This window comes from Protopterus annectens, chromosome 5.part0 (genome assembly GCF_019279795.1).
Source record: "Protopterus annectens isolate FY-2018-M chromosome 5.part0, PAN1.0, whole genome shotgun sequence".
Classification (NCBI taxonomy): Eukaryota; Metazoa; Chordata; order Ceratodontiformes; family Protopteridae; genus Protopterus; species Protopterus annectens.
In genome coordinates this window covers 1,736,215,108-1,736,243,033 of record NC_056735.1, presented here as the reverse complement: position 1 = coordinate 1,736,243,033, position 27,926 = coordinate 1,736,215,108, and the positions used below count along the sequence as shown (strand labels likewise).

General features: G+C 41.5%; 1 protein-coding gene across 1 annotated transcript in view; it reads right to left on the bottom strand.

Annotated features, from left to right (window-relative positions):
• Positions 1-27,926, bottom strand: part of IGSF3 (immunoglobulin superfamily member 3) — a 1,951,941-nt gene that overhangs the window by 1,794,196 nt on the left and 129,819 nt on the right. The window lies entirely within an intron of this gene.

Below are 27,926 nucleotides of genomic sequence, written 5' to 3'. Positions count from 1 at the left end.
AAGGGAGAAGAAGGTGAAATTCAACAATTTATACATTTCTTAAATCACAGTACTAGTTTCTTAAAGTTTACATTCCAAATATATTATGACCAATGTGATTACCTAGACATAAGAATGTACAATAAAAATGGTAAGATAGAATCCAACATTTTTCGTAAAAAAACTTATTCAAATAGTTATTTACACTATGATAGTAACCATCCCCACTTCCAAAAGAGAAATTTGGTGAAAGGTCAACTAGTTAGACTCTCACGTATCATCAGTGATGATCAGAATTTTTTGGATGAGAGTAAACATTTGCAGGATATGTTTGCTGAAAGAGGTTATCCACTAAACCTCCTAGATTCCCTAAATAAGGAAGTATTAAGGGATAGGAACACAAAATATAAACCTATAATTATTAGTGGAGAAAATATAAGGTCCAAGGAACAGGATTCAATAAATAAAAAGGATTCATTTATTATACCATACAATGCCAATTCTAAAGCAATAATAACGATTTTAACTGACACTTGGAATTGTGTAATAAATAACAGCAGAGAACTCAAAGACACACTAGGTACATACCCGAGAATTACATACAGTAGGGGCATTAATATGAAAGAGATATTTGAAAGTAGGACACAAGGTTATACAACATCAAGAATGAAAAAGTGTGGATTTTGTAAAAGCTGTAAGTACATTAATGACGGACCTTATTGTACAGTGTACAACTATGGTAAAACACTTCAATGTCCGGGTTTATGCAATTGCAATACAAAATGGGTTATTTATATGGCTAGTTGCATTTCATGTCCAGCATATTACGTAGGGAAGACTAAGAGAAAACTAAAGGAGAGAATCATGGAGCACGTAAGAGATATCAAACACAAAAAAGAAACTAATGCTCTCTACATGCACAGCACTACATGCATTAATTTCAAAAGATTCATCTTCTTTATTATAGATAGAATTTACAACCCCTGGGAAAAAGAAGGGGATTTGGATAACTTGCTTTTAACAAAAGAATGTTTGTGGCAACTCCGTTTTAATGCTGGTACAGCACCAGCTTTGAATGGGCACATTAGTATTGCAAGTATTCTCAAACAAAAATCTATTTGTGTTTAATCAGAGTTTTATCACAATTTCACAACTAGTGCTTAGGGATCACCTTTGTGTTTTCACATTTTAAATTTTAAATTTCAAATTTAAATTTGATCAATACAAATAATACACACGCAGTTCCTGTATATTTTCATATATATATATATATATTTTTTACATTTATAGATCTATTTGTAGTTTTTATATTTATTAATTATACAATATTTAATATATTTTTTATAAGTTAATAATAATCAAATAATTATTAAATTAATTATTAATTTATGATATACAATGGTTTTATAATGTATTTATAATGTATTTATAATGTAATATTTACCAAGCCTTGTATGTATACAGAGACTAAGATATATACATATATAAAGTAGTTGTATGCCCTCACAAAAGCTTATAAGACTTATCGGATAACAAGTTTTATAAAATATAAAATTTTATAAATCTTATCATTACAACAATCCACAAGTAACATTTTATAAAGAATTTATATGCACATTCTACTAACACTTTTATTCGTAGTATGTGTTACTCTATTTTCATTATTATTATTTTCATTTATTAAATTTTTATATTATACAACATGGTACAATTAAGACGAAGTGTTTTACACACTACTTAGTATCGTGGATTTCAGGTTCTTTAAAAAGCAAGAACATTCTTATTTTATGTTTTAAATGGCTGTTTAATTGATTCATTTATTTTAATTATTCCATTAACAACCAATTAACTAGTTATCTGTTTAGTATATAAGACTGGTGCAGAGAATTGTTTAATGTACTCTGAAGAAACCCGCAGGTAGTCGAGCGGGTGAAAGCGCTCAGTATTTTTGTGGAATTTTAACTTGTTTTCAATTTCCTTGTCTCGTTGTCTATGGTGTGAGCAATAAACTGTTCTGACTGTCCAGGATATCGCCTCGTCTTATTGGTATCAACGCTGCTCTTATTTTTCACAGAAATAAAATTGTAGCACAGGAAGACAACATCAACATAAGCTAGAGCAGATTCTTGGAGGCCAGGCTAAGAGTAGAGTGAAATGAGAACAGGGTTATTAGGTTTGGCACGGAGTTAACAGAACAGTGGCATTACAGAAATATGGCTAGATCTTATTAAAATCAGGCTAAGCATTATATAATGCTTTCCCTACAGTAACAAAACCAAGTTTACATAAGGAGTCAAAATTGTTTCTGAACTATATTTGTAGATGTAGCCTTCTGATTGCTATATCTGCTTGGATTACTCCAAGTATAACAATATTAGAAGAGAAAAGCATGATGCAAAGTATCTCTCTGTTAACTTTAAAAGTAAACTTCAAGAGCAGTCCCTATATCTTTCTGTAAAAACGGCATCTGTTAGGCATAGAAATTTAATAAACTAAAAATTAAAATGGGCTACTGAGAACTTCTGTATCCCTGACCACATAAGAAATCAGTAGCATTACCACAGACTTCTGATCTTGACTACTTCAGAAACAAAAAAGATCTCTTTCAGAATTTTATTACCCAACAGTTATATCACTGGTATTAACCCCCTCTATCCAACAGCCAGCTTTTGCTACAATATAAAATTTGGCTTAAGGACATAGTGTAATCACTTGCTTAGAGTAATTTTTATTTAACTTGAGACAAATTATGAGGAGGAGGAGGCGTGAAACTTAAGGGAAGGTCTGAACTGCGCAATTTATGTTGGGGGTAATGACATTTTTTAAAAATATTTACTGCATGAAAGTAAAAGGAAATGTGTTGGTTTGTTTTCTTTTCTACTGCAATATATGTACCTATGTCACATTAAAAAAGTCATGTTTAATAAAAATGTTTAAACGCTTGAAAAAATTATCTAATATGCAATGCACAACTATTTGCTACTACTTCGATGATCAACATTTTTATCAATTTTACATGACAGCTCATGCTAGGCTTCTAGAAAAAGTAGTACTCAAAGGAAAAACATTCATAGACATTTAAAATGTACTGCTTTCTCTATATTACTATTCTTCTAACCTCTAATATTTTCATCAAAGAAGAAATGACATCTCTGTCATACTGTGAGTACATTTACATTACAATAAAACTAAAATATAACATTGTTTTGAATTATATTTAATGTTATAAGCCAATATGGCAACATTCTTCTAAGGTTTACTCTATGATATTTTAAACTTGTTTAGTACAACTTTTATCATCAAACTGCAATAATTTATTCCAGAGAAAATATGTAGGTTTTGAAAACACAGAAGTGAACAATTAGCATTCTTTGACATTAAAATGAAGTGCTGATTTCAGGTACTTATTAAAGAACAATTAAAATAATTTTCCTCAAAGTATTTTTGGAAATCTGAAGCCATCTATAATTAAGCACATGCACAGATGATCTGAAGAGTCTCGCTATTCATTCTTGGGAATAAATGTGTTTGAACAAAAAGGAAATCAGCCAGTTTCATAAAACAAAGACTATTTCTGTACGCGGGTAAAGTACAGTTGAGTGCGGTTACTCATTATAAACAGATATTTAGATAGCAGTGTTGCGCTGCATTCATAATCTGAAAATAATTAGTCACAGGGAGACACTGGTCTTCTGGCCAAATCTGTAGAGCAGCCGGACATCCTGGGGGCCATGTGGTTACAACCCATAAACAACCTCACATTTCTGCAGGAAATATTAAGAAAAACAAGCTCACGTTCCAAATATAGAGTATATCAACTACTTATACAGCTTACTACTGGTTCACTGATAGATTATCTGCTGCCTCTGCATAACTGGCTTTGAGGATAAAATGCACATAAAATGAATTTCGTGTACACAATTAACGTTACTAACAAGTAAGGGTGCAACACGCGAGGCTTTAAAACCACATGCACTTTTATTTCTCTAGGTGATACGGTTTAATACATCAGGAAAAAAAATGGTTTCTATTTTCTTCATATACTTCTTATTTTGGTACTTAGCCCAGCTTTATGAAATTCCCAAAGGTTGCACGAATATGAATGAATACATATTGTCACCGTCATTTCCAGAAAATGTCTTGCCACCGTGTTCAAAAGGCATACTTGTCATTTTTTTAGATGGAAGCTCAAGACAAACTGTGAAGCAATAATAATAACTATTCACTTCTTTGGCAAAAGAGAACTGGAGGTGGCATGGGAATGTGCCCAGTTACTAACAGATCTCCAAAAAGAGGCTGTGGCCAAGGACATATTCTTGTAACTCCAGGGGATGTAAAGGACTGCTCTAAAGAACTAGCCAGAATACTTGTGTTTCCTTCTGGCTGATCCTATGCATATTATGAATGCAATGCAGCTTATGAATAACATGTACATCAACAGAGACAACAAAGGCAAGAGATATACAAAATGCAGAGAAAAAGAGTAAAGAATTTCACTGGGATTATCAAAACTTCTTCACACTATACAGTGCCCAATTCCCCAAAATATGGCCTAATTTCTATATTTTATACAACAAATTAAAAAAAAAAACCTTGCAGTGCCAAAATGGGACAAAGGCACTTACTTTTACATGGCCACTGGATATCTGTAAGATAGGAATTATATTAAGGTATGTGTTGGGGGGACAGACTCAAACCAATAAAAACGTTAACAGCCTAAACATTTAACGATTTAACACTGGCAGATAACTGGCTTAGCTCATACAGGCTTTCAAAAGTAATCAACCATCATCATCGTAATCTTTAAAATGAAAACTGAGGGTGTTTCTAGACTGGTTACAAGCTAATAGAATAAAGCAAACTTTTTCTGCATATGGGGGTATGTGTACAGAAAGATTCTATTTTTAGCTTTTATGGTGGACAATAAAGTAAACATGAAGAAGCCTGTGCTTATCACTAGAACTGTTTTAGTAAACTTTGTTTTCATAATGCATTACGTATTATTACTCAGGTTAGAGCGTCTTCTATGTGGCGACATGAGTGAATGGGCGTTCCTTCGCTGAAGGTTGTGCGTTAGGCCCAGCAAGCCAGTACATAAAAATCTACTGCCAATCATTAGTGGACCGGAGTTCCGCTGTGGCGACCCCTAACCGGGAAAAGCCGAAAGACACAAACAAATTCAGGATACAGCTGAAGAGGTAAGAGTGTCACTCACTGGTGTGGTCAGTGTTTCCTCTGCGACTACCCTGCATATAGCAACTACAACTCTCATCAACTCATGTACCAAACAGGCCTGTAGCTTACTCACTACAAGAGGCAAACGACTGAGCATAAACGCCATCTCTTATGTCCAAAAAAGATTCTGAAGACATGGTGGTGCAAATGCAAGAAACAACATCTGCTTTCCCAGTAAAAGCAATGTGCACCTTAAGGTATGCATACACACTGAAATCTGTCTTGGAACCAAACTACTATCACTGTTCACTATACAAAGAATTGAAATGGCCCTCTTCTGGATTACAAGCACATTTTACCATTTCTAGGCCTACGCATTGTTTCACTAAACTCCCACAGGACAACCTGTTTATTCTACACAAAATCTACAGGGTCACAGTGTCTCAAGGGCCAAATTAAGGCATATGACAATGAAGCTCAGGCCTCAAGATCATGTCGCAAATGGCATCAAAGTTCTAGGAATGACACTGAGGCTACACAATCCAAAATGAACCAGTCAAATTTCTTTACTTTGTTTACCTTCTTTTGTCAACAATGTCTGCCATTTAGGCACTTATGCAGACAGGAAAATGCCTGACTATTAATGAATGCAGGATTAAGGTTGCTAAGACTTTCTGCTTATTTGGTGGTGCATATATTATTTCAATCCTAACACTTACAAACAGAATATTAAAATGAGAAACAGCAGCAAATATACATGAAATACCACAGTCGTGAGAAAGTAAGTCAGTGAACACTATCTGAAAACACACAGCCCTGCTATCATATCAGTGTTAATATATGTCCAAATAAGTGCACTGGCAGCCTTACCAGATGTGGCAATACACTTATTTTAAACAAAAGAGAAGCACACCATGTCTAAAACAGAATACATTTCTCCCAAAGAGCATAAATGAAGACATGGACTACCTGTCTTGTTAGAAACTTCTATACATCACAGCATTATTTTTAACACAACATTTACATTTCTTTTATGCTAGTGTACACCTTTGTTAATTCACGTTCATTAAATCTTGGCATATGTTTGTCCTCACTGATTTTTTGCCAGGTGTTCTGGTTTCCTACCACATCCCAAAACCATGACACAGATGGGCTGACAAGCTTTTAAAGTAGTGTGTGTGTTTGTGTTTGTGTATGTGTGTGTGTGTGCGTGTGCGTGTGTGTGTGTATGTATGTGTATGTATGTGTATATGTATGTGTGTGCCACTGCATGCAAAGACAGGCTCTGGCTCTCACAACCTTGACACGATCATAGTAGGCATCTGAAGAAAGAACAAATTAAAACATCATGCAATGTTGGCTACAGCAAAAGGTACACCATATTTTGTTAGAAATGGATACATAATTACAAAGACAGGCGCACCCTGTGTTCTTTCATTTTTTGGTTACCTACCTTATCCAGTTCAGAGTTGCATGGGACAGGAAAGTAAGCCCAGGCAGGGCTCCTGTCTCTTATGGAATGCATGCGTATAAGCAATTTGGATGATCATCAAATCACCTACAGCTTTACTTTAGGATATAGGAGGAAACCAGAGCACCTGGTGAAAACCCACAGAACACAGTAAGGACATGCAGACTGCAAAGAAAGCATATGCGCTGTGAATTGAACGAGGACAAAATGCTATAAAGCAGCCCTGCTAAGTACTGTGATACTGTGCAGCTGGGTGGGACAAGATATACCTCCCCTCTAACATACACTCAGGTTTGTACTGCAATTAATGTAAGACTTTGTAGCAGGCATCTTGCCAGATAACTGGAAGAGCCTTTTGAAAACATTTGCAAAACTATTAAGTTTAATTGGCAAAAAATAATTTTCTACGGATTGTGCAAACAGTGATAACGAACCATTAGTGGGTGGCTGCAATTTACATCACAATGGGTATCATCTACAACATGCTTAGTAAGTTAGCCCCAAGTGTATCTAGGTAGTGAATTAACTTATTGTTTGTCGATCATATGGGTTGTCTTGTATAGCATCCCTTTCAGTCAGTACCTGGGCCTTATGTGCAAAAACTTTACAGAGTACTGATAGACACAAACAAATTGCAATAACAGATAAATGATATAGTGATAAACAGTAACATACTACATATATAAATCCATATATAGACACCAACAGGGATATACTACACATACAACTCTATACACAGGAATTGACGGGGAATATAATGTATGTAAACCGTATACTGAGTTGAGACTTGAAAGACTATCACAATACATAGAAATGCATAAAAATCCTGGATTCACATTATAAAAACACACACACACATATATACTCATGTATACATGAAATATATACACGCATAAGCATATATACAAGTGTGTGCGCACGTGTGTATGTATAGAAAAAGGGAGGAGGTCTGCACTTGCCCCTACAAGCCCAGTTTATTCACTAAATGGCATATACTAATTACATTCAGAATTCGCAAATTAAAACTGCTATAACCATAACTGGAACAAAACCATGGACACAACTTGGTCAACTAACTGTCTGTCAACACAATGTAGCTTGGCTATAAAAGGGTGACATTTCAGAGCAATGATGCATACAATTACCTGAACTTTTCAGAGGTTGATTCAATGTAGCAAATTGTTTTAAATGAATGGCCAAAATAACAATGGTCCACAAGTCTCCAGGAACCTCTTCAAAAAGCTTGGTCTGGATCTGCTCATACAAACTCTGCACAGACCTGCCCTGCAGGCACACCACATGATAATGGAAGTCAACTGCAGTGCTAGCCATGTGACAAACAGAAGAATGATGGGTTACAATGGATTAGACCCTGGCAATGGAAAGCATCTCTTGGGGTGAACAGTATTACTTCACTGATGGAAAAAAGCTAGAAGTAACTGGCTTGATACACATATGCTTTCAACATTATACCAAAATAATTATTATAGTCTTTAAAATTACAGACTGGAGCCGTTCATAAAGAGCTACAACCTAGCAGATTAAGAGCAAAAATAAGTACATGCACTCTGCTTACAGGAGAAATAGGACAGTAAGATTTTTGTTTACCTTAGTTGACATGCTAGTGATAAAATTATGACATCTGCATTTGTAACTAGAACTACTGTTTCAGCAACAATACTTTATCTTCTGTACCTCAAGATACAGCAGTAGACATGGCGTGTTCTTGTTTAGTCTAACTACCTTGCATCAGGCAACTGCACTCCAGCAACCATACCACTGCTTGTCATAAAAATTGGAGGTTGGCCATAACATTAACCGGAGGACATTTGTTTAAATATGTATAAATACTATGCCAACCAAACCAAAAGATTTGTAAAGACAAAGCTGTAAAAAATGTGACAAGAAAAATGTACCTTCTGTACAAGAACAACAATGTACATACACGGAGATGTTTTGTGGTACTCAAATTAGTGAACAGCTAGACTTAACAGGTCTTATCCCCAAGCACAGTAGTGATCCTGAAGCCAGACTTCTCAAGTTAGTCCCCTTCTTACTCTGGATCTGATCCTCAAGTGAAGGTGTGTGTCTGTGTGTGTCTCAATAACCACCCTCAACACTGGGTTATTTAGTTGTACCTTATAACTTTAACTGAGCAAGTTACCTGAATGTGACTCTGAATTAAAAAAGGGAAACTCTGCCTACTGCTGCTGCTTTATACCTAAACAACTTTTCAGAGTACTTATGCCTTCTCAAAGACCATGTATGCAATATACAACCATCTCTTGATTCCGCACTCTAGGAGAATTCAATGTTCATGTGAGGAACGGCATTGGTATCTGGAGAGATACGAGTGAAGAACAGCCTGTCTGATCTGAACCTGTCATGCGAGTTACTTTTGTAGTTCTGTGCTAGTCATGGCTACCCAAACCAACACCATGTTCAGACACAAGAGAATGTTCACGACTATACTTAAAATCCTAGCAATGAAGGTCAATGGTCATCTCTGCAGTCCTTTCATCAGACATTAGGTTATACCTGCTGAACACTCAGGTCAAACAAGGTGCTCAACAAGCAAAGGATCATTACTTGGTTGTGAGCTAAGCTGGATCAAGTGGTTGGGATAATGGCAGAACAGGCTAGAGATATCAATATTTCAAATTAAATGAATTCAATTTCCATCTCCAGCAGAGCTCCAGTATTACCAGGAATAGAAGAAATATGGAATATGAACACACCCTGTTCAAGGTCTCAAAAGCTGAGGAAGTGGCAAGGCAATGAAGTCAAAAGGTGGTAGGATGCTTGCCATGGTGGCAATGCTAGACATACTGGTGGACACCAGTGGTAAGGTTTTGTATTTTTGAAAAAGTCCCCAGGAACATTAGAGGGGGTCATTAGGAGTCCTACCTAGAACAGAGAGGACTTGTGTGGCAAATTAAACTTAAAGACACACAGTTCCCTGGTTTGAATTATACTGATCATTTAATAGTGTTTTAAAATTGATGGGAGTCATGATTAGTAAAACTTTTAGCATTCCACTTACTTATGTAAAACACATTGTCTTTTAGCATTCATGAACATCCAGGCCCTTCCTGCTGGTGCAGGGACATCCAAGATGTCTTAGCTACTGGGCTACTACTGGAAAGCAGACTGCTAGAAACAAAACTGTTACTGTAGACCCTGCTAGGTCAAAAAATTGATGCTTCTGCACTCTCATCTGAAACATCTTTTTGCAAAAGATATACTGAAATCTAAGTTACAGACAGCTCAAGGGACAGGGAAAATTGTAAACTTGTCTGTTTACAGGCCACACAGCAAAGACTCCAGTAGATACCATCAGCAAAGGATGCAATAACCAGTTATGCAAAATATGTAGCAATATTAGGGACCACTAGTGCAGTCTCTGTGGGATCTCTCAGTCCTGAACCTTGACAGTCTCCTATCCTGTTCCAACAAGTGGTCCCATCTTTTTGAAGGCAAAAGCCAAAAGGTAAACCTGAAATGGGTGGTAATCCTGTAAGGGTGGGGGGGGGGTGCACAGTACACCTCAAAGCCAGAACCAACAGGCTGCCATTAGTATACTGATTCTCAGCTTTATTGAATAAGAAATGGTAACTAACCGAAAAACAGCCACAAGATCTGTACCGGCAATTAACATACACAGAATTAATAATAATACACCAAACAGTAGTCCAGTGAGAGAGAGAGAGAGAAAAATATGTTTTGACTGAAGGAAGGGACATCCAAACTCTCAGACACCTCCACTCAACACATGGAAAGTAAAACTGACATATCAAGAGTTTAAATGACTGTAAAATCAGGACAGTGAGCTCCTGATGTCAAACACTCTACACAGATTAGGACAGACATTAATGATCCTGTTGCTGAGGGCACCGAAGAATCAAAAGCATATTGGGAAATGTAAATGGTATCCATCCTTGTATTTAGAGGAACAAAAGGCAGATGCCTTAATTATTTGACATTTCTTAAGAGCTCTCTACACCCTGTGTTCCTTAGATTTTAGTGAAGAGGATGATCCAGAAAAATTTACAATTTCTTCAAGCCTTCCTACCCCCATATACTATGGGGTTCTTTAAAAGTCATCATGACAAAGTATTTGGCTTGGCCTCCAGCAATAGTGTATAAAAGGCATTACACTCAGAAGGGGGCCTTAGATGGCTGGAAGCTACAACTGACAAGTGAAGAGAACAATGTACAGAACAAACAAGCATTTCAGGTTTCTTAAGAGTTCTAGTCCACAACACTAAAGGATACTTGATAAAGTCCACCTTGGCTATCATCCAAAAATATGCAACAAGGTCAAAGTACACCAAGATACAGAACCAACAAAACTGAATTAGCAAGATTGAAAAGATAGTCTAACTACAACATCTTGCATTTAATGCAAAAAACCAAAATAATACATCTGAGAAGTAATAACTTAAAAAGCAGTACAAAGGTGGGGGAGGACAGTAGCAGCCACAGATGTGGAAGGAACCTGGAGTAGTTATATCAAATTAATTAAATGTCCCTAGAAACCATGCAGAAAAGAGATTAAGAGAGCTTAACATAGTACTGGAGTGAGGACACAATGCAAAGCAGGGGATATGATGGAAACATTTGAGTTCTTCAGCAAAGGTACAGTATTAAATAAAAAAGATGCACAAAATCAAGAGGAAATGTTTAGATGTTTTTGTTTCACAGAAACCGTGAATAGCTAGTTACTTTCCTGAAAACATCATAAAGTCAAAAACTAAAAGAACTCAGAAAATATATAGACAGAGACAAAGCAATTATTACAGTAGGATATACAACTTATCTAACAGACAAGAAAATACGGGCAGCTACGCCAAGATATAGGCTGCCAAAATATATATATATATTTTTTTTTTACACAGCAGGAAAGAAATGAAGGGAAATTAAAGGAGCTACCATACACTTACATGTACGAGTGCTGGGGTATATGGCACGCTTAGGAATCCCAGGCATTGGTAGTGAATAAGGTGGAATAACAAGGAAAAAGTCTGAAATCTATTACAAGTGGAATTTAGCTACAAAGTCTTGACAAAATACAAAAATATATTCACAGGGATGTTTGAAACCATGCTTTATCAGTGTATCATGGGAGATTTTCTCTGGAGTAAAATAATTCAGCACACTTGACTCAAAGTACAATGACACACAAGTACAAGACAAGTCAGGTTTTGCCAAGGACATGATTCAGCCTTATACGATTACCTTAGAAGGCCTCTGCTTTTTCATTATAAGCAGAAAATTGACTTTTGTTCTGGTGCCTGACACTGCAAGTCGTACTGGTACATTCCTGGTGCAGAGGCATATTCAAGTGAGGTAACAATAACATTCAAATCTTTGAAGATCGAACAGCAAGCACTTCACCCATAATGTGTTGTTGCACTTGCTCTCTTGTTCACTGCACTGTACCGCTGTAAAAAACTGTATCAGTGTCAGTGATGCATCAAATTTGCACAAGACATACTGCACCTTTACTAGTGTACTACAAATCCTCACTGCTACAGGGCTCTGTTTTACCTACAGAGGCACTGTGCTGCTCTGTTTTGCTGCATCTTTTCACAGCTAGCAACACCCAATATACACAAAAATGATATGGCAAGTTACTTTTATCATACAAACGCTGACAAATATACTGCAGCACTCATTTCTGTTGCATTTTCTGAAAAACAAATACAGCTTTATTGCTGCACAATAGTTCCAACTGTCGTCTTTGCCCCAATTGATGCGACCTAACAGTACAGATTCATTGTTCTACTAATGTTGTGCAAAGACACATTAATACCTTACTTTGGTAAACTGGTACCTTCTGTGGTGCAGTATTTCTTATAGTACTTACTTCCAACAGTTACTACAGTATTACAGCAACACAATTCTGAAATGAGCTCTGTACCACTATAATGATGCAATGTAATACAAAGCATACTACACATCCTGTTAGACTGCACTTTAACATTTACAGTAAATCTTAATCGAGTTACTACAATCCATGTACAAAGAATGTGCTTCATACCTTACCTGAAAGCATGGCATGCAGCAGCATTACATGTCAATAGTAAATATCAAATGATACAACACTGTACTGCTCATGTATAACAAATGTGTACGCAACATGCACTCATAACTATAACATTAGCAAACCTTCTACAAAAATAGGGGATAGACATTTGAGGACAGTCATGTTTTCCTATTACAGGTCTTACAAAATTAAAACAATAAATGAAAACCAAGGAAATGGAATAGTAAGACTGAAAGCACTCATCATACCATCCCCCATTACAAAATACTAAGTTCTTCACAAAGTACAGTTGTGTACACTTACCATAAATGTAGAAGTTTGAGTGAATTCACTGTTACAGTCATCACACTTGGGTTATTTGCCTGCAGGTAGGCCTCAGTTGGCCCAAATACCAGAGACTTAGTATTTCTGCGTCGGTTGCTGTCGCTCCAGGACTGACGTCAGGTCGTCAGAGGGTATAAAAACAGGCAGCTGACGCCATTACATCAGTTTTTCTTGCCTCAAATGTCAGGAGCCCCCAAATAGGGAGCTAAGTTACGGTGGGGAAAACACCACCAGTAAAAAGTAAATACTAATACCAATATTAATAGCCATAGAGAGGAGAGAGAGAGAGAGAAAACCAGGGGGCTGGAGGGAGGGAAACCAGGACTACAACAGTGAATACACTTGAACATCTACATTTATGTTAAGTGTACACAACTGTACTATGTTCTTCGTGTTTCACTGTTGCAGTCATCACACTTGGTGGATTCTCAAAGCTGAGGAAGGGTGGAGGCATTCAAGAAGATTTAGGGATGGCTAGTAGGCCTTGCAAGACTGCTGTAGCAAAACCTGCCCTGGATTTAGAAAAGATAGGCAGGTGGTAATGCTTGGTGAAGGTGTGTACAGAGCTCCAAGTAGCAGCCTCCCGGATGTCCCTGGTAGGGACTCCCCTGAGAAATGCTGTAGAGGTAGATGTAGCCCTAGCTGAATGTGTTCTCACTCCCCGAGGGACTGGCTTTCCATGGTGCTTGTAGCAGAAATGGATGCAGTGTGTTATCCATTTGGAAATGATTTGTTTTGAAATGGCCTTGCCCTCTGCCCCTGTTGCAACGCTGACTAGTAACTGGTCAGATTTTCTGAAGGGCTTAGTCCGGTCAAGGTAGAATCTGAGCTTTCTGTGCACGTCCAAAGAGTGCAGGATCCTTTCCCCTTTATTTTGAGGATTAGGGAAGAAGGTTGGCAAATGGATGGATTGGTTGAGAGCCACAGTGGACACCACGTTAGGCATAAAGGAAGGGTTAGTCCTGAGGGAAACCCTGTCAGCATTGAAAATAATGAAATGTTCCACAGCCATCAGTGCTTATAGCTCTGACTCTCTTCTAGCTGAAGGCATAGCTAGAAGCAAGGCTGTTTTCCAAGAGAGGAATTTTAACTCTGATGAAGCAGCCCGTTCAAAGTGGGGGGGGGGGCTGTGAGCTTTTCCAGTACAAAGTTAAGGTCCCAAGCAGGGGTGGGTGCTGTCCTTGGTGGCCTTAAGTTGTTTGCCCCTCTCAGGAACTGTTTGATGAGGGAGTGAGAGAAAGTACAGTTGGGTACACTTACCATAAATGTAGATGTTCAAGTGTATTCACTGTTGCAATCATCACATTTGGGTTATCTGCCTGCAGGTAGCCCTCAGTCGGCCTGAATACCAGAGTCTTGGATTCCTGCGTCAGATGCGGTCTCTTCTTCCATGATGTCAGGTCGTTAGGGGTATAAAACATGCAGCCAACGCCATTACATCAATTTGTCTTGCCCCAGATGTCAGCTGCCCCCACAATGGAAAGCAATTATGTGTTATGGTACACCTCCATCAAAAAGCAAATAAAAAAGAAAACTTAAATACACTAAACAAGAAGGAAAGGTAGAGCCAAGATAAGTCAGGGGGCTGGAGGGAGGGTAACCTGGACTGCAACAGTGAATACACTCAAAATCTACATTTATGGTAAGTGTACACAACTGTACTATGTTCTTCATGTTTCACTGTTACAGTCATCACATTTGGGTTGATTCCCAAAGCTAAGGAAGGGAGGAGGAAGTTAGAGAGCATTAGGACCAGCTATTAAGCCCTGCAAGACTGCAGTGGCAAAACCAGCTCTGGATTTAGGAAAAAAATAGGCATGTGGTAATGCTTGGTGAATGTATGTACAGAGCTCCAGGTAGCAGCTTCTAGATGTCCCTGGTAGGGACTCCTCTGAGAAAGGCTGCAGAGGTAGATGCAGCCCTGGTGGAATGTGATCTTATCCCCTGTGGGGTAGGTTTTCCATGGTGCTTGTAGCAGAAATAAATGCTATGGGCTATCCATTTACAAATGGTTTGCTTTGAAATGGCCTTCCCTCTGCCCCTGCAGCAAAGCCAACTAGCAGCTGTTCAGATTTTCTGAGAGGCTTAGCCCTGTCCAAATAAAATCTAAGTTGTCTGTGCAAGTCCAAAGAGTGCAGAATTCATTCTCCTTTGTTTTGTGGATTAGGAAAAAAAGTTAGGCAAATGAATGGACTGATTAAAGGCCACACTAGACACCACCTTGGGCATAAAGGAAGGATTGGTCCTGAGGAAAACCCTGTCTGCATGGAAGATAATGAAGGGCTCCACTGCCATGAGGGCCTGTAATTCAGATACTCTTCTTGCTGAAGTAATGGCAGAAGGAAGGCTGTTTTCCAAGAAAGGAATTTCAAATATGCAGTTGCAGCTGGCTCAAAGGGAGGGAGAGTGAGCTTTTCCAATACAAAGTTAAGGTCCCAGGCTGAAGTAGGGACTCTCGTGGGGGTTCTTAAGTTTTTGGCCCCTCTAAGGAATTGCTTTAGCAGGGGGTGAGAGAAGAGGAATGGCTCAGTATTATAATGTGCTGAAATGGCAAAGGCATGAATTTTAATTGACGAGAAGGATAGGACCTTGTGGCGCATTTCTGTTAAGTACTGAAGAATATATGAGGTAAGCTGGGCACCGTTGTACCCATCCCGATTCTGGCTCCAGGAACAGTATCTTTTCCACTTTTCAGCATAGGATTTTCTAGTACTATGCCTCCTTGCCTCCAGAATGACATCTAGCACCTGCTTACTGAGTGATGCTATCGGAGAGCTCAAGGAATTAGCTAGGCTGCAAGGTTCAGGGTTTGAAGCGGAGGGTGAAGAATCTGGCCTGCCTGCTGGGACAGCAGGGAAGGGGTCTGAGGCTGATGCCATGGTTCCAGCGGTGTCATACTGCGCAAAAGGGGGTACCAGTGCTGGCATGGCCAGTCTGGTGCAATCAGTATTGCCCTTGGCTTGTCCTGTTTGATCTTTAGCAGAACCTTCAAGAGGAGAGGCAAAGGGGGGAAAGGCATAAACAGAGAGGCTTTCCCAGGTAAAAGACAGGGCATCCACTTTCCAAGCTTGACTGTGGGAAGTCCTTGTGCAGAATTTGTCCAATTGGTAGTTCTGAGGGGAGGCAAACAGGTCTACCTCTGGAGTCCCCCATTTTTTCCTCAAGAGGTTGAATATTTTGGTTCAATGGAGAGGGGTCCAGGATGGATGCCAAAAGCTGTCTTTTCTGGGTCAGAGTCTTGAATAAAACCCTTGTCCCCATTGTTCTGCTGGGACAGGTTGAATAGCCCTGATACTTAGGAGAGAGAAACTGCTGTTGGGCCTCCGCCCACTGATTTGGGGGTAGGTCTGGCTAACCGTTTGGGGTTGGTAGGGTGGGGAAGTGGAATCTGTATTCTTGGGAAACTATATTTAAAACCCATTTGTCCTGGGAAATGGAGTTCCCAGTTTTTTGCATGCAAGGTGAGTTTTCCTCCTAAGGGAGCAGGCAGCTGAGCAGGGCTTGGAAGAGCTAAGGGTAAGTCATTGTGCCATTTTTCCATAGGGGGTGGCTTACTACTCCCTGCTTTGGAAGTGGGAGCCCCCCACTGCTTAGGCCTGTGCGCAGCCCAAGACTGTAACTTGGGTGGTCTGCTGTTACTGGGTTTGGACTGAGAAGGCTTGGAAGTGGTTGAAAAGGACCAATTCTTTGAAGTCCAATGCCTACTAAATCTGGGAGGCTATACTTGTAAGAAATCTTTAACAGTTTGCATAGATTTAGCTTTTTCCTCCATCCTTTTGAGGACTTCTTCTTTGTTGGCAAACAGGCAGTCTTGGTTTAAGGGAGCATCCAGTAATTTAGCTTTAACATGATCTGGCAAGTTTTGCTCCTTAATCCAAGCATGCCTTCTAAGTACAGACCCAGTGACAGCAGCCCTGCAAGATGCTTCTAAAGAGTCAAAACCACATTGCAAAGTATGTTTACCAACTTGCTCTGCAGAATGCATTACATCCTGTAATTCTGTGTGTTCAGCACAGTCAGGAATCAATATCATTTTCTGTTTAAGTAGTCCCATAATATGCTGCTTGTACTTTAACATTTGAAACTGGCAATTTAAAGCCCTAATGGCCAAAGTAGCAGACATCTATACCTTCCTACCCAATCTGTCCAAGGCTCTAGAATCTCTATCAGAAGGGGTAGGATTTTTGGCAGCAGTAGCCTTAATGCCTCTTTGGTCCTTGGGAAACCGTTTCTGGAGCTGCAGTAGGATTCTTGAACAGAAACATGAGAGAGTCAGGTACTCTAATATCGGTGAGGTTTTCTGGGAGCTGGAGGTAAAGTGTCTGGGGAAAGGCTAAATTCCAAGAAAGCAACATCTACAATGTCCAGAACAAGAGGGATAGCTAAAGGCCTGTGTTGAGGAAGGAGTAAGAATTCCCTAAGCCTCTTTTTGGAGTCAGAGTAATTTTGACTTTCCCAGCAGAAATGCTCCCCAAGAGAGTGTGCAAGGTTTCACCAAAAGAAAAATCTTCTGGAGGGGAAGCAGAGAGAATGGAATCCTCTGCATCATAATCCTCATAGGTAGATGAGGGCAAATCCTGGTCATCAGAAGGAATAGAAATATTAGATTCCTGATCAGAAGAATCAGAAGGAAATTCGGTTCTAGGTCTCTTACAGGGGGAAAGCTGGCTTCCCCTAATTAATGTAATAAGGTCTTCGGCCATTCTAAGCATTTGTTTTTTTAGGCATATGGGCCTGAGCATGTGGTTTGGACGTTGGTTTTCTTGGCGTGGATTGAGTTTTAGGCCTGGATGAAGAAGATGGCGTTGGTTTAAAATGCAAGTCTGTAGGCCTGAATACACCCTCAGAAGCTGGTGCCTGCACAGCGGCTCCGGACCCATCCAAGGTAGAGACATCCGCAGGTTCCATAGTCGAAGAAACATCTCATGGCATACCGGACTCCGAATGGGTCTCAGTAGAGGTCTGCGAATCTGAGGTAGCAGGTATTGGGGGCTGCAAAAGCGCCTCACTGGAGTACTGGTGGACTGGCGAATAGCTTAATGAAAGCATCGTCGGCAGTTTTGGACCTATGCGGTCTGTCTCTGTCTTTATCTTTACGTTTTTTTGAAAGATCAGTAGTCGAATGGCTTAACAAAGCCATTTCAGAGAACCGATACCGAATACCAATATAATTTGCTGCAAAGATAGCCCGATGGCGAATAGTTCAGGGATTGAACAAGACACAAAACCAACAGCGAGGGACGTCGTGGTCTGGGCCTAAGCAAGGGATGAAGTACGAATGAAAATCTTTCAGAGGTATTTGCTTTTCACAGGTAAGACAATTGTTAACTTTTACTGACATTGGTTGGAACAAGAAACAAGATCCCAAACGGGGTACTTATCTTTTTTGAAGACTTCGGTTCTGAAACTCAAACTAAAATTTCAGGAGTCTGCCAACCGGCACTTGCGAACTGCTTCTGCTTCGGGCACCGCACAGCATGAAAGACTGATGTAATGGCATCGGCTGTATGTTTTATACCCCTGATGACCTGACGTCATGGAAGAAGACACAGCATCCGACGCTGGAATCCAAGAAACTGGTATTCATGCCGGCTGACAGCTACCTGCAGGCAGATAACCCAAATGTGATGACTGCAACAGTGAAACACGAGTAACATTAGGGTTGGCTCAGTGTTGTAATGAGCAGAGATGGCAGAGACATGGATCTTAATGGAGAAGGATAAGCCTCTGTGGAGTAATTCAGCTAGGTAATCCAGGATTAGAGGCAAGGAGGGTAGTGCTGTGTCCTCTCCTTTAGACTGAATCCAGGAATACCTTTTCCACTTATCAGCATAGGATTTTCTTGTACTGGGCCTTCTCGCTTCAAGGATAACATCCAGCACCTGTTTGCATAGGGTTACTGGTGCAGAACTCAAGGAATAAGCCAGGCTGCAAGATTTAGGGTTTACAATTGTGGATGCAAAATCTGTCTCTCCTGCTGAGAGAGCAGAGTTGGGGTCTGGTGTAGGTGCCAGGGTGGCACCATTGTCAGGCTGCACAGGAGTGGGTACCAGTGCTGGCGTGGCCAGTCTGGGGCAATCAGAATTGTCCTTGGCCTGTCTTGTTTTATCTTGAGTAATACTCTTGTGAGAAGGGGCAGAGGGGGAAAGGCATAGACAGAGTTTTTCCCATAGAAAGGATAGGGCATCCACTTTCCAGGCCCTGCAATGGGGATTCCTGGTGCAGAATTTGCTGAGCTGGTGGTTATTGGGGGAGGCAAACAGAGCCACCTCTGGAGTCCCCCATTTCTGAATCAGAAGGTTGAAGGTGTTGGGCTCCAAAATTCCACTCGTGTGGGTCTAGGAGATTTCTGCTCAAGTCTGCCAGTGAGTTTTGCTTGCCTGGCAGGAACTGAGCTTGTAGGTGGACTTGGATGTCCAAGGCAGTGTGCCACAGGGCTATGGCTAACCTGCAGAGTGGGTAGGAATGGGTTCCCTCCTGCTTGTTGATGTACCACATAACTGTGGTGTTGTCTGTTTTTATTAGCAGTTGCCCTGGAAAGAGAAGGGATCTGAAAGCTGTCAGGGCATTCTGTACAGCTAGCATCTCTTTCTGGTTAATGTGCAGATGAATCTGACTTGGGCTCCAGTGGCCCTGAATACATTTGCCAGCCATGTGAGCCCTCCAGGCATAGTCTGATGCATCTGTGATCAGGGTCTGGGTGACGTGGGGTAGAGTGAATGTCTGTCCCTTGCTGGGGCTGCATGCTTCTGCCCACCAAAGGAACTCTGTCCTTAGACAGGGTATGATAGGAATGACTGTTTCCAGGTCCTGAGAATGCTGGCACCAAGGACTTTTTAAATACCACTGAAGTTTCCTCATATGCAGTCTTGCATATGGAATTAGCAGCATACATGAGTCCATGAACCCTAGAGCTTCCAGTATTTTTCTTGCAGATAGATTACTTCAAATAAATGGCCACCAGAACCCAGCTATCAAATAGACTTGCTTTTCTGAAGTGAGGAATGCCGACTGGGAAGATGTGTCCAAGCTTGCTCCCAGGAATACAATCTTTTGACTGGGTACCAGTTGTGACTTCTTTTCATTGACTGTGTACCTCAAGAAAGTGAGAAGGCTTTTTACAAATACCAGGTGCGGAAGCAGCAATTCCTGTCTGCCTGAATCAGGCAGTCGTCCGAGTATGGGTAAATTTGGATATTTCTCTGCCTGCAGTATGCAATGTCTGGAGCCAGGCATTTTGTGAATACCCTGGGTGCAGTAGATAAGCCAAAGGGAAGTGCAGAGAACTGATAATGCATAGATTCTGCCCTGAAACGTTGATACTTCCTGCATGACTTCCTTATAGGGATGTGCAGATAGGCTTCTTTTAAGTTTAGGGTGACTAATGAGGCATCCTTGGCTAGCACAGGAAGAAGCTGTTGCAGGGTAAGCATTTTGAATTTTGATACCACCAGGAAGGTGTTGAGAATTGAAAGATCTAGGATTGGGCACAAAGAGCCCTCTTTCCTGGGTACCAGGAAGAGTCTGGAGTAGAATCCTTGACCCCTCTGTTCTACTGGAACAGGCTGAATAGCTCTGATATTGAGCAAGGAAAGAACTGGTTTGGAGGAAGGTCTGGAAACCCGCTTGGGGTTGGCAGAGAATGGAAATAAAATTTGTAGCCCTGGGATACAATGTTTGAGGACCCATCGGTCCTGGGTGATGGACATCCAGTTTTTTGCATGAAGGGCAAGTTTTCCTCCTAGGGGCACAAGCAGTTCGACAGGGCTGGGAAGTGGATTGAAGAAGTCATTGTGGGCTTTTTCTGTAAGGAGGTGGCTTACCACTCCCTGCTTTAGGGGTGGGGGGCACTCCATTGTTTAGATCATTGCATACCCCGAGACTGTAGTCTGGGTGGTCGGTTTCCCCTGGCTCTTGTTTGAGAAGGCCTGGAGGAGGCTGGAAAGGACTAGTGTTTTGAAGGGCAATGCCTACTGAATCTAGAGGGTTGCACTTGTAAGAATTCTGTAACAGTCTGCATAGATTTAGCTTTTTCTTCTATTTTTTTAGGAACCTCTTCTGCTTTTGTGCCAAACAAAAGTCCTTATTCAAAGGAGCATCTAGGAATTTGGATTTGACATGAACTGGCAAGGTCTGCTCCTTCAGCCAAGAATGTCTTCTCAGTACAGAGCCAGTGACTGCTGCCCTGCAAGATGCTTCTAGGGCATTAAAGTCACACCGCAAAGTATGCTTACTGACTTGGTTTGCAGAGTGCATAAGCTCCTGCAATGCTTTATTTTCTGCACAGTCTGGAAAAGTTACCACTTTTTGTTTAATAAGCTCCATAATATGTTGCTGGTACCTCAGCATGTGAAACTGGCAATTCAAAGCCCTGATAGCAAGAGCTGCAGAGGTATATACCTTCTTACCTTATCTGTCCAAAGCTCTGGAATCCCTATCGGAAGGGGTGGGATCCTTGGCTGCAGTAGCCTTGATACCTTTAGGCCCCAGGGAAATTATCTCTGGATCAGCAGTAGGATTCTTGAACAGAAACTTGTGAGCATCGGGTACTCTGTAGTACCAGTCAGGTTTCCTAGGGGCAGGAGGTAAAGTGTCAGGAATAAGACTGGATTCCATGAAAACATCATCCACAACATCCAGGACAGGGGGTATAGCTAAAGGCCTGTGCTGAGGCAACTCGAAAAATTCTCTGAGTTTCTTTTTGGACTGAGGATAGTCTTGGCATTCCCAATGGAAATGCTCTCTTAAAGTATGCAAGGTTTCACCAAAAGAAAAATCCTCTGGTGGGGAGGCAGAGGAAAAGGATTCCTCTGCATCTGAATCCTCATAGGTGGATAAGGGCATGTCTTCATAATCAGGAATGTCAGAGTCATCAGACTCCTGGGTCTGTAGAACCTGAAGGTGACTGGGTTCTTTGTCTCTTTGCAGGGGAAGGCTAACTTCCCCTAATCAGTGTAATAAGGTCTTCAGCTATTCTAAGCATTTGTTTTTGAAGCATGGGAGCGTGAGCATGCACTTTGGTCATTGATTTTCTAGGCATAGTGCATACTCTGGGCCTAATAAACTCTGTAGTTTTGGTTAGAAATGAAGTATTCCGTTTAATTCGAACATCGGTAGAGCAAAGAAAGTACAGTTGTGTACACTTACCATAAATGTAGATGTTAGAGTGTCTTCACTGTTGCAGTCATGACTGTAGGGTTCTCCCCTGCCGGCAGGCAGTCCTCGGTCGGCCAGAATCCCAAAGTCTGGGTCCGGCGCCGGCTGTTCAGCCATGCTCCCTGACATCAGAGCGCCAGGAGTACAAAGCTGACAGCCGACGCCATGTTCTCCAGTTTTTCTTGCCCCAGATGTCAGGTGCTCCAAATTGAGTAAGATCCCATACCCCTTGCAAATACACCTCAAAAAAAGGGTGAAGAAGGGAGCCACACATAAGAAAAAATAAGAGGGGACAGGAGGGAGGGAAACCCAGACTGCAACAGTAAAGACACTCGAACATTTACATTTATGGTAAGTGTACACAACTGTACTATGTTCATCGTGTTTCACTGTTGCAGTCATGACTGTAGGGTTGAATCCCAAAGCAGAATAAAAGGGAGGTGGTCATAAAGAAGAGGGGGTGGCTAAAAGGCCCTGCAAGACAGCAGAAGCAAAGCCTGCCCTAGACTTAGAGTAGAGAGGTAGATTGTAGTGCTTGGAAAAAGTATGCACTGAACTCCAAGTTGCAGCTTCCAAAATGTCTTTGGTAGGAACTCCCCTGAGGAAGGCAGCTGAAGTGGCAGCAGCTCTGGTAGAGTGAGTCCTTATACTTCCTGGGATTTGCTTTCCATGGTGTGAATAACAAAATCCGATTCCATGAGCAATCCATTTGGAAATGGTCTGTTTTGAAATGGCTTTACCTTGGGAACTTGAAGCATAAGAAACAAACAGTTGCTCTGATTTCCTGATGTCCTTGGTTCTGTCCAGGTAAAAACGTAGTTGTCTGTGTACATCCAAGGAATGCAAGATCCTTTCCCCCTTATTTTGAGGACTGGGGAAAAAAGTTGGCAAGTGAATAGTTTGATTTAAAGCCACTTTGGAAACCACCTTAGGCATGAAAGTAGGATTAGTCCTTAAAGACACACTGTCTTGATGAAAAATAATATAGGGTTCTACAGCCATGAGAGCTTGCATCTCTGAAACTCTCCTGGCAGAGGTCAAAGCTAACAGAATGGCTGTCTTCCAAGATAAAAACTTGATGCCAGAAGTGGCAGCAGGCTCAAAAGGAGGTAAGGTGAGTTTTTCGAAAACATAGTTGAGATCCCAAGCAGGAATGGGAGGAGATCTAAGGGGGCTTAAGTTCTTAGCTCCTCTGAGAAACTGTCTCATGAACTGATGGGAAAAGATAGGAGGGTCTGTATTATAATGAGCAGAAATAGCAGAAGCATGGATCTTTATGGAAGAGAAAGAGAGACCCTTATGTAAGAGGTCTGTCAGGTAAAATAAAATCAGAGGAATGTTAGGAATAAGAGGATCTGAATCCTGAGCCTGCATCCAGGAGCAAAATCATTTCCATTTTCCTGCATAAGATTTTCTAGTGCTAGGACGTCTGGCTTCTAAAATGACATTGATAACCTGCTTGGGTAGGAGAGAATGAATCAAAGACCCTGAATTAACCAGGCCGCCAGGCTGAGAGTTGATATGGGAGTGCAGAACCTGACCCTGGTACTGGGACAGAAGGTTCGGAGTCTGTGGTAATATCCAAGGGGGCTCCAGACAAAGGTTTTTCAGAGTTGGGTACCAAAATTGTCGAGGCCAATTTGGGGCCAGCAAAATTATCATCTTAGGCTTGTCCTGTTTGATCTTTAATAACACCCGTGGAAGAAGAGGAAGAGGCGGGAAGGCATACCCCGAGAGTTTTCTCCAACTGAATGATAGTGCATCCAGTTTCCAAGCTAGCTCGTGGAAGGTCCTGGTGCAAAAAAATCTGTAGTTGATGACCGAGGTGGGATGCAAAGAGGTCTATGTGAGGACATCCTCAGACTGCTGTAATCATCCTGAATATTTTGGTGTCCAGCATCCATTCGTGTGGATCCGACAGGTTTCTGCTCGGACTGCTGCCAGGAAGTTTTGCTTCCCTGGTAGAAATTGAGCTAGAAGGTCCAGTTTGCAAGCTAGAGCTGTGTTCCATAGATTCATGGCTAGTCTACAAAGGGGATAGGAATGAGATCCCTCTTGCTTGTTTATGTACCACGACTGTGGTGTTGTCTGTCCGTATTAGTAGCTGTCCTGGTTGTAGAAGATTCCTGAAGGCCAATAGAGCGTTCTGTACGGCTAAAATTTCCTTTAAATTGATATGCAGGAGCTTCTGATCCTTTGTCCAAAGGCCCTGCAGACAGTTGCCCTGAAAGTGGGCTCCCCATGCATAATCTGAAGCATCCGTGGTTAGAATCTGAGTGGCTGGAGGAAGACTGAAGGGTTTTCCCATGTTTAGAGTACATGCCTTGGACCACCAAAGGAATTCCTTGTGGAGACAAGGCAGGACAGTGATCTGTATGTCTAAACTGTGGCAATGCTGAGACCATACACTTTTTAGGTACCACAGAATTTTCCTCATATGTAGTCTTGCATATGGTACGAGAAGGATGCAGGAGGCCATGTAACCCAAAGCTTGCAGGAATTTCCTTGCAGAAATCTCAGTTAAAGTTGCCAAGGTTTTGAAAGTTGAAGCCAGCTGTAATTATTTTTTGGATGTCAGAAATGCCATCTGGGTTGTGGTGTTTAGAAGAGCACCCAGAAAAGTTATCTGGTGTGAGGGTGTCAAATTTGACTTTTTTATGTTTACAGAGAATCCCAGGAACTTGAGAAGGTTCTGAACAAATTCTAGATGCTGGAGTAAGACATCCTTGCTGTCTGCCTGAATTAGACAATCGTCCAGATAAGGGTAAATTTGAATTCCCTTGAGTCTGCAATAAGCTACTACTGGAGCCAGGCATTTGGTGAAGACCCTGGGTGCAGTAGACAATCCAAAGGGCAATGCAGAGAATTGATAATGGCTCGATCCGGCCCTGAACCGGAGGTATTTTATGCATTCCTGCCTGATGGGAATGTGTAAATATGCCTCCTTTAAATCCAAAATTACCATCCATGCATTTTTGGTCAGCATTGGAAGAAGCTGCTGGAGAGTAAGCATCTTGAATCTTGGTAACTCGAGAAAAGTGTTCAAGACTGACAGATCCAGAATGGGTCTCCATGAATTTTGCTTTCTGGGGACTAGAAAGAGCCTTGAGTAAAAACCTTGTCCCATCTCTGAATGTGGAACCAGTTCTATGGCTTTCATAGCCAAGAGAGCCTCCACCTGGTTTAAGGCCTCTAACCATTGATGTTTTGGAAGATCCGGCCATCCGCTTGGTCTTGGGAGGGTATGAAAGTGGAATTTGTAACCTCTTGAAATAACATCCAGAACCCACTTGTCTTGGGTTATACGAGTCCAATTTAGGTGAAAAAGAGAAAGGTTTCCTCCGAGAGGGGCTTCCAGGCAAGAAGTTCCTGCAGCCCAACAGAGGGAGTCATTGAGCCTGTTTTCTATGAGCTTGCGACCTGTCCTCTCCTCCCCTAGGGGTGGAAGCAGTCCACTGTCTTGGTCTATAAGAGGCTTGCATTTGAGGCCTTCCTTGGGAGCGTCTGTATCTACCCCTCTGAAGCCTGTCTGAATTGGGAAAGGACCAATTTTTTGAAGGCCAATTCCTACTAAATCTGGGTGGCTGTACTTGTAAGAAATCTTTAACCGTTTGCATGGATTTTGCCTTGTCCTCCATCTTCTTTATCACCTCTTCAGCCTTAGGTCCAAACAAAACATTATGCTCAACAGGAGCATCCAATAACTTAGCTTTTAATTGATCTGGCAAGTTTTGTCCTTTAACCAAGCATGCCCTCTAATGACTGTACCAGAGGCAGCAGCCCTACAAGAAGCCTCCAAGGCATCAAATCCACAGTGTAAACCATGCTTCCCAACTTGTTCAGTGGCATGCATTAAGTCATGTAATTCCTTATCATCTGCACAGGCAGAAATTTAAGTTAGCTTTTGTTTCAAAACAGACAGAAGAAATTGCTGGTATTTCAGCATATAAAATTGAGTTTAAAGCCCTAATAGATAAAGTAGCAGAAGTGTACACTTTCTTGCCCCATCTTTCTAAAGCTCTGGAATCCTTCTCAGTGGGAATGGGGTTTTTAGCAGTAGCGGCCTTAACCCCTTTTGGACCCTGAGAAATGGTTTCAGGATCAGCAGTAGGATTCTTGTATAAAAACTGGTGGGTATCAGGAATCCTATAATATCTATCTGGCTTAACAGGAGCTGGAGGAAAAGAGTCCGGAGTTAACTTAGCCTCCGAAAAAGCATCATCCACAATATCCAAAATAGGATGGATAGCCAGGGGTCTATGTTGGGGAAGAAGAAGAAAATCCCCAAGTCTTTTCTTAGATTCAGAGTACTCCTGTCCTTCCCAGTGAAAATGTTCCCTCATTTCATGTAAAGTTTCCCCAAAAGAGAAATCCTCAGGGGGAGAAGCTGAAGGAATGGATTCCTCAGCATCAGAATCCTCATAAGGAGGGAAAGAATATTCCTGGTCAGAAGAAGAAACTGAAGAAAAAGAAGCCTGATCAGAGGAGTCATAATACACTTCATGCCTTGGCCTTTTATCTGGAGGGGGATGTGAATGCCTTGGCCTTTTATCTGGAGGGGGATGTGAACCCCTAATCATAGTAAGTAAGTCCTCCGCCATCTTAAGTAACTGTTTCTGAGACTTGGGTACCGGATCAGAAGAGGCCTGAACTGTAGTCTTTGATTTGGAAGGAGTCTTTGCCTTTGTCTTTGGCTTTGCCTTTATTAGAAGCTGAGTAGGCCTGAAAACCCCTTCGGAAGCCGGTACCTGCACAGCGGCTCCAGACCCATCCGAAGGAGCACTGTCCGAAGGTCCTGCAACAGAAATATTCAAAGGCCTAGTTGGCTCCTCGTGGTAGTCCGTTTCGGCCATCGGTTCCGAAATGGCTGACAACAGGGGCTGCAAAAGCACCTCACTGACGACGGTCGAACCTGAAGCTGGCTCTGCCTGTACAATATCGTCCGATTTGGACCTCGGAGGCCTGTCTTTATCCTTGCGTCGTTTGTGAACTCCGGTAGTCGGAACCGAATCCGACGACATTTTGTAATTAAAGTGCCTACCGAAGTAATGAAATGCAAAATCGTACCTTCGTTTAATAGTACGCTGATTGAATCTAGCACAAAACAGACAACTAGCTACGTCGTGGTCAGGGCCTAAGCAAGGAATACAGTAAGAATGAAAATCCTTATGAGGTATTTGCTTCCCACATGAAATACAATTAAGAACTTTTTCTGACATCGGACTGGAGCAAGAAAAAAATTTCCCCAATGGGGTACTTAGCTTCGAGTAGGAGAAGAAAGTCTTCGGACTGAAGTACGATTAGCAAAAAATTGTCAGGAGTCTGCCGACCGGCAAATGCGAACTGCTATCACCGCATGGCAAGAAAGACTGGGGAACATGGTGTCGGCTGTCAGCTTTGTACTCCTGGCACTCTGACGTCAGGGAGCATGGCTGAACAGCCGACGCCGGATCCAGACTTTGGGATTCTGGCTGACTGAGGACTGCCTGCCGGCAGGGGAGAACCCTACAGTCATGACTGCAACAGTAAAACACGATGAACATCTGCCTCAGAAGCTGGTGCTTGCACAACGGCTCGGGACCCATCCAAGGTAGAGACATCCACAGGTTCCATAGTCTAAGAAGCATCTCGCGGCATACCGGACTCCGAATGGGTCTCAGCAGAGGCCTCTGTATACACTGAAGCAGGCATCAGGGGCTACAAAGGCATCTCACGGAGTACTGGCAGACTGGCGACTAGCTTGATGGAAGCATTGTCTGCAGTTTTGGACCT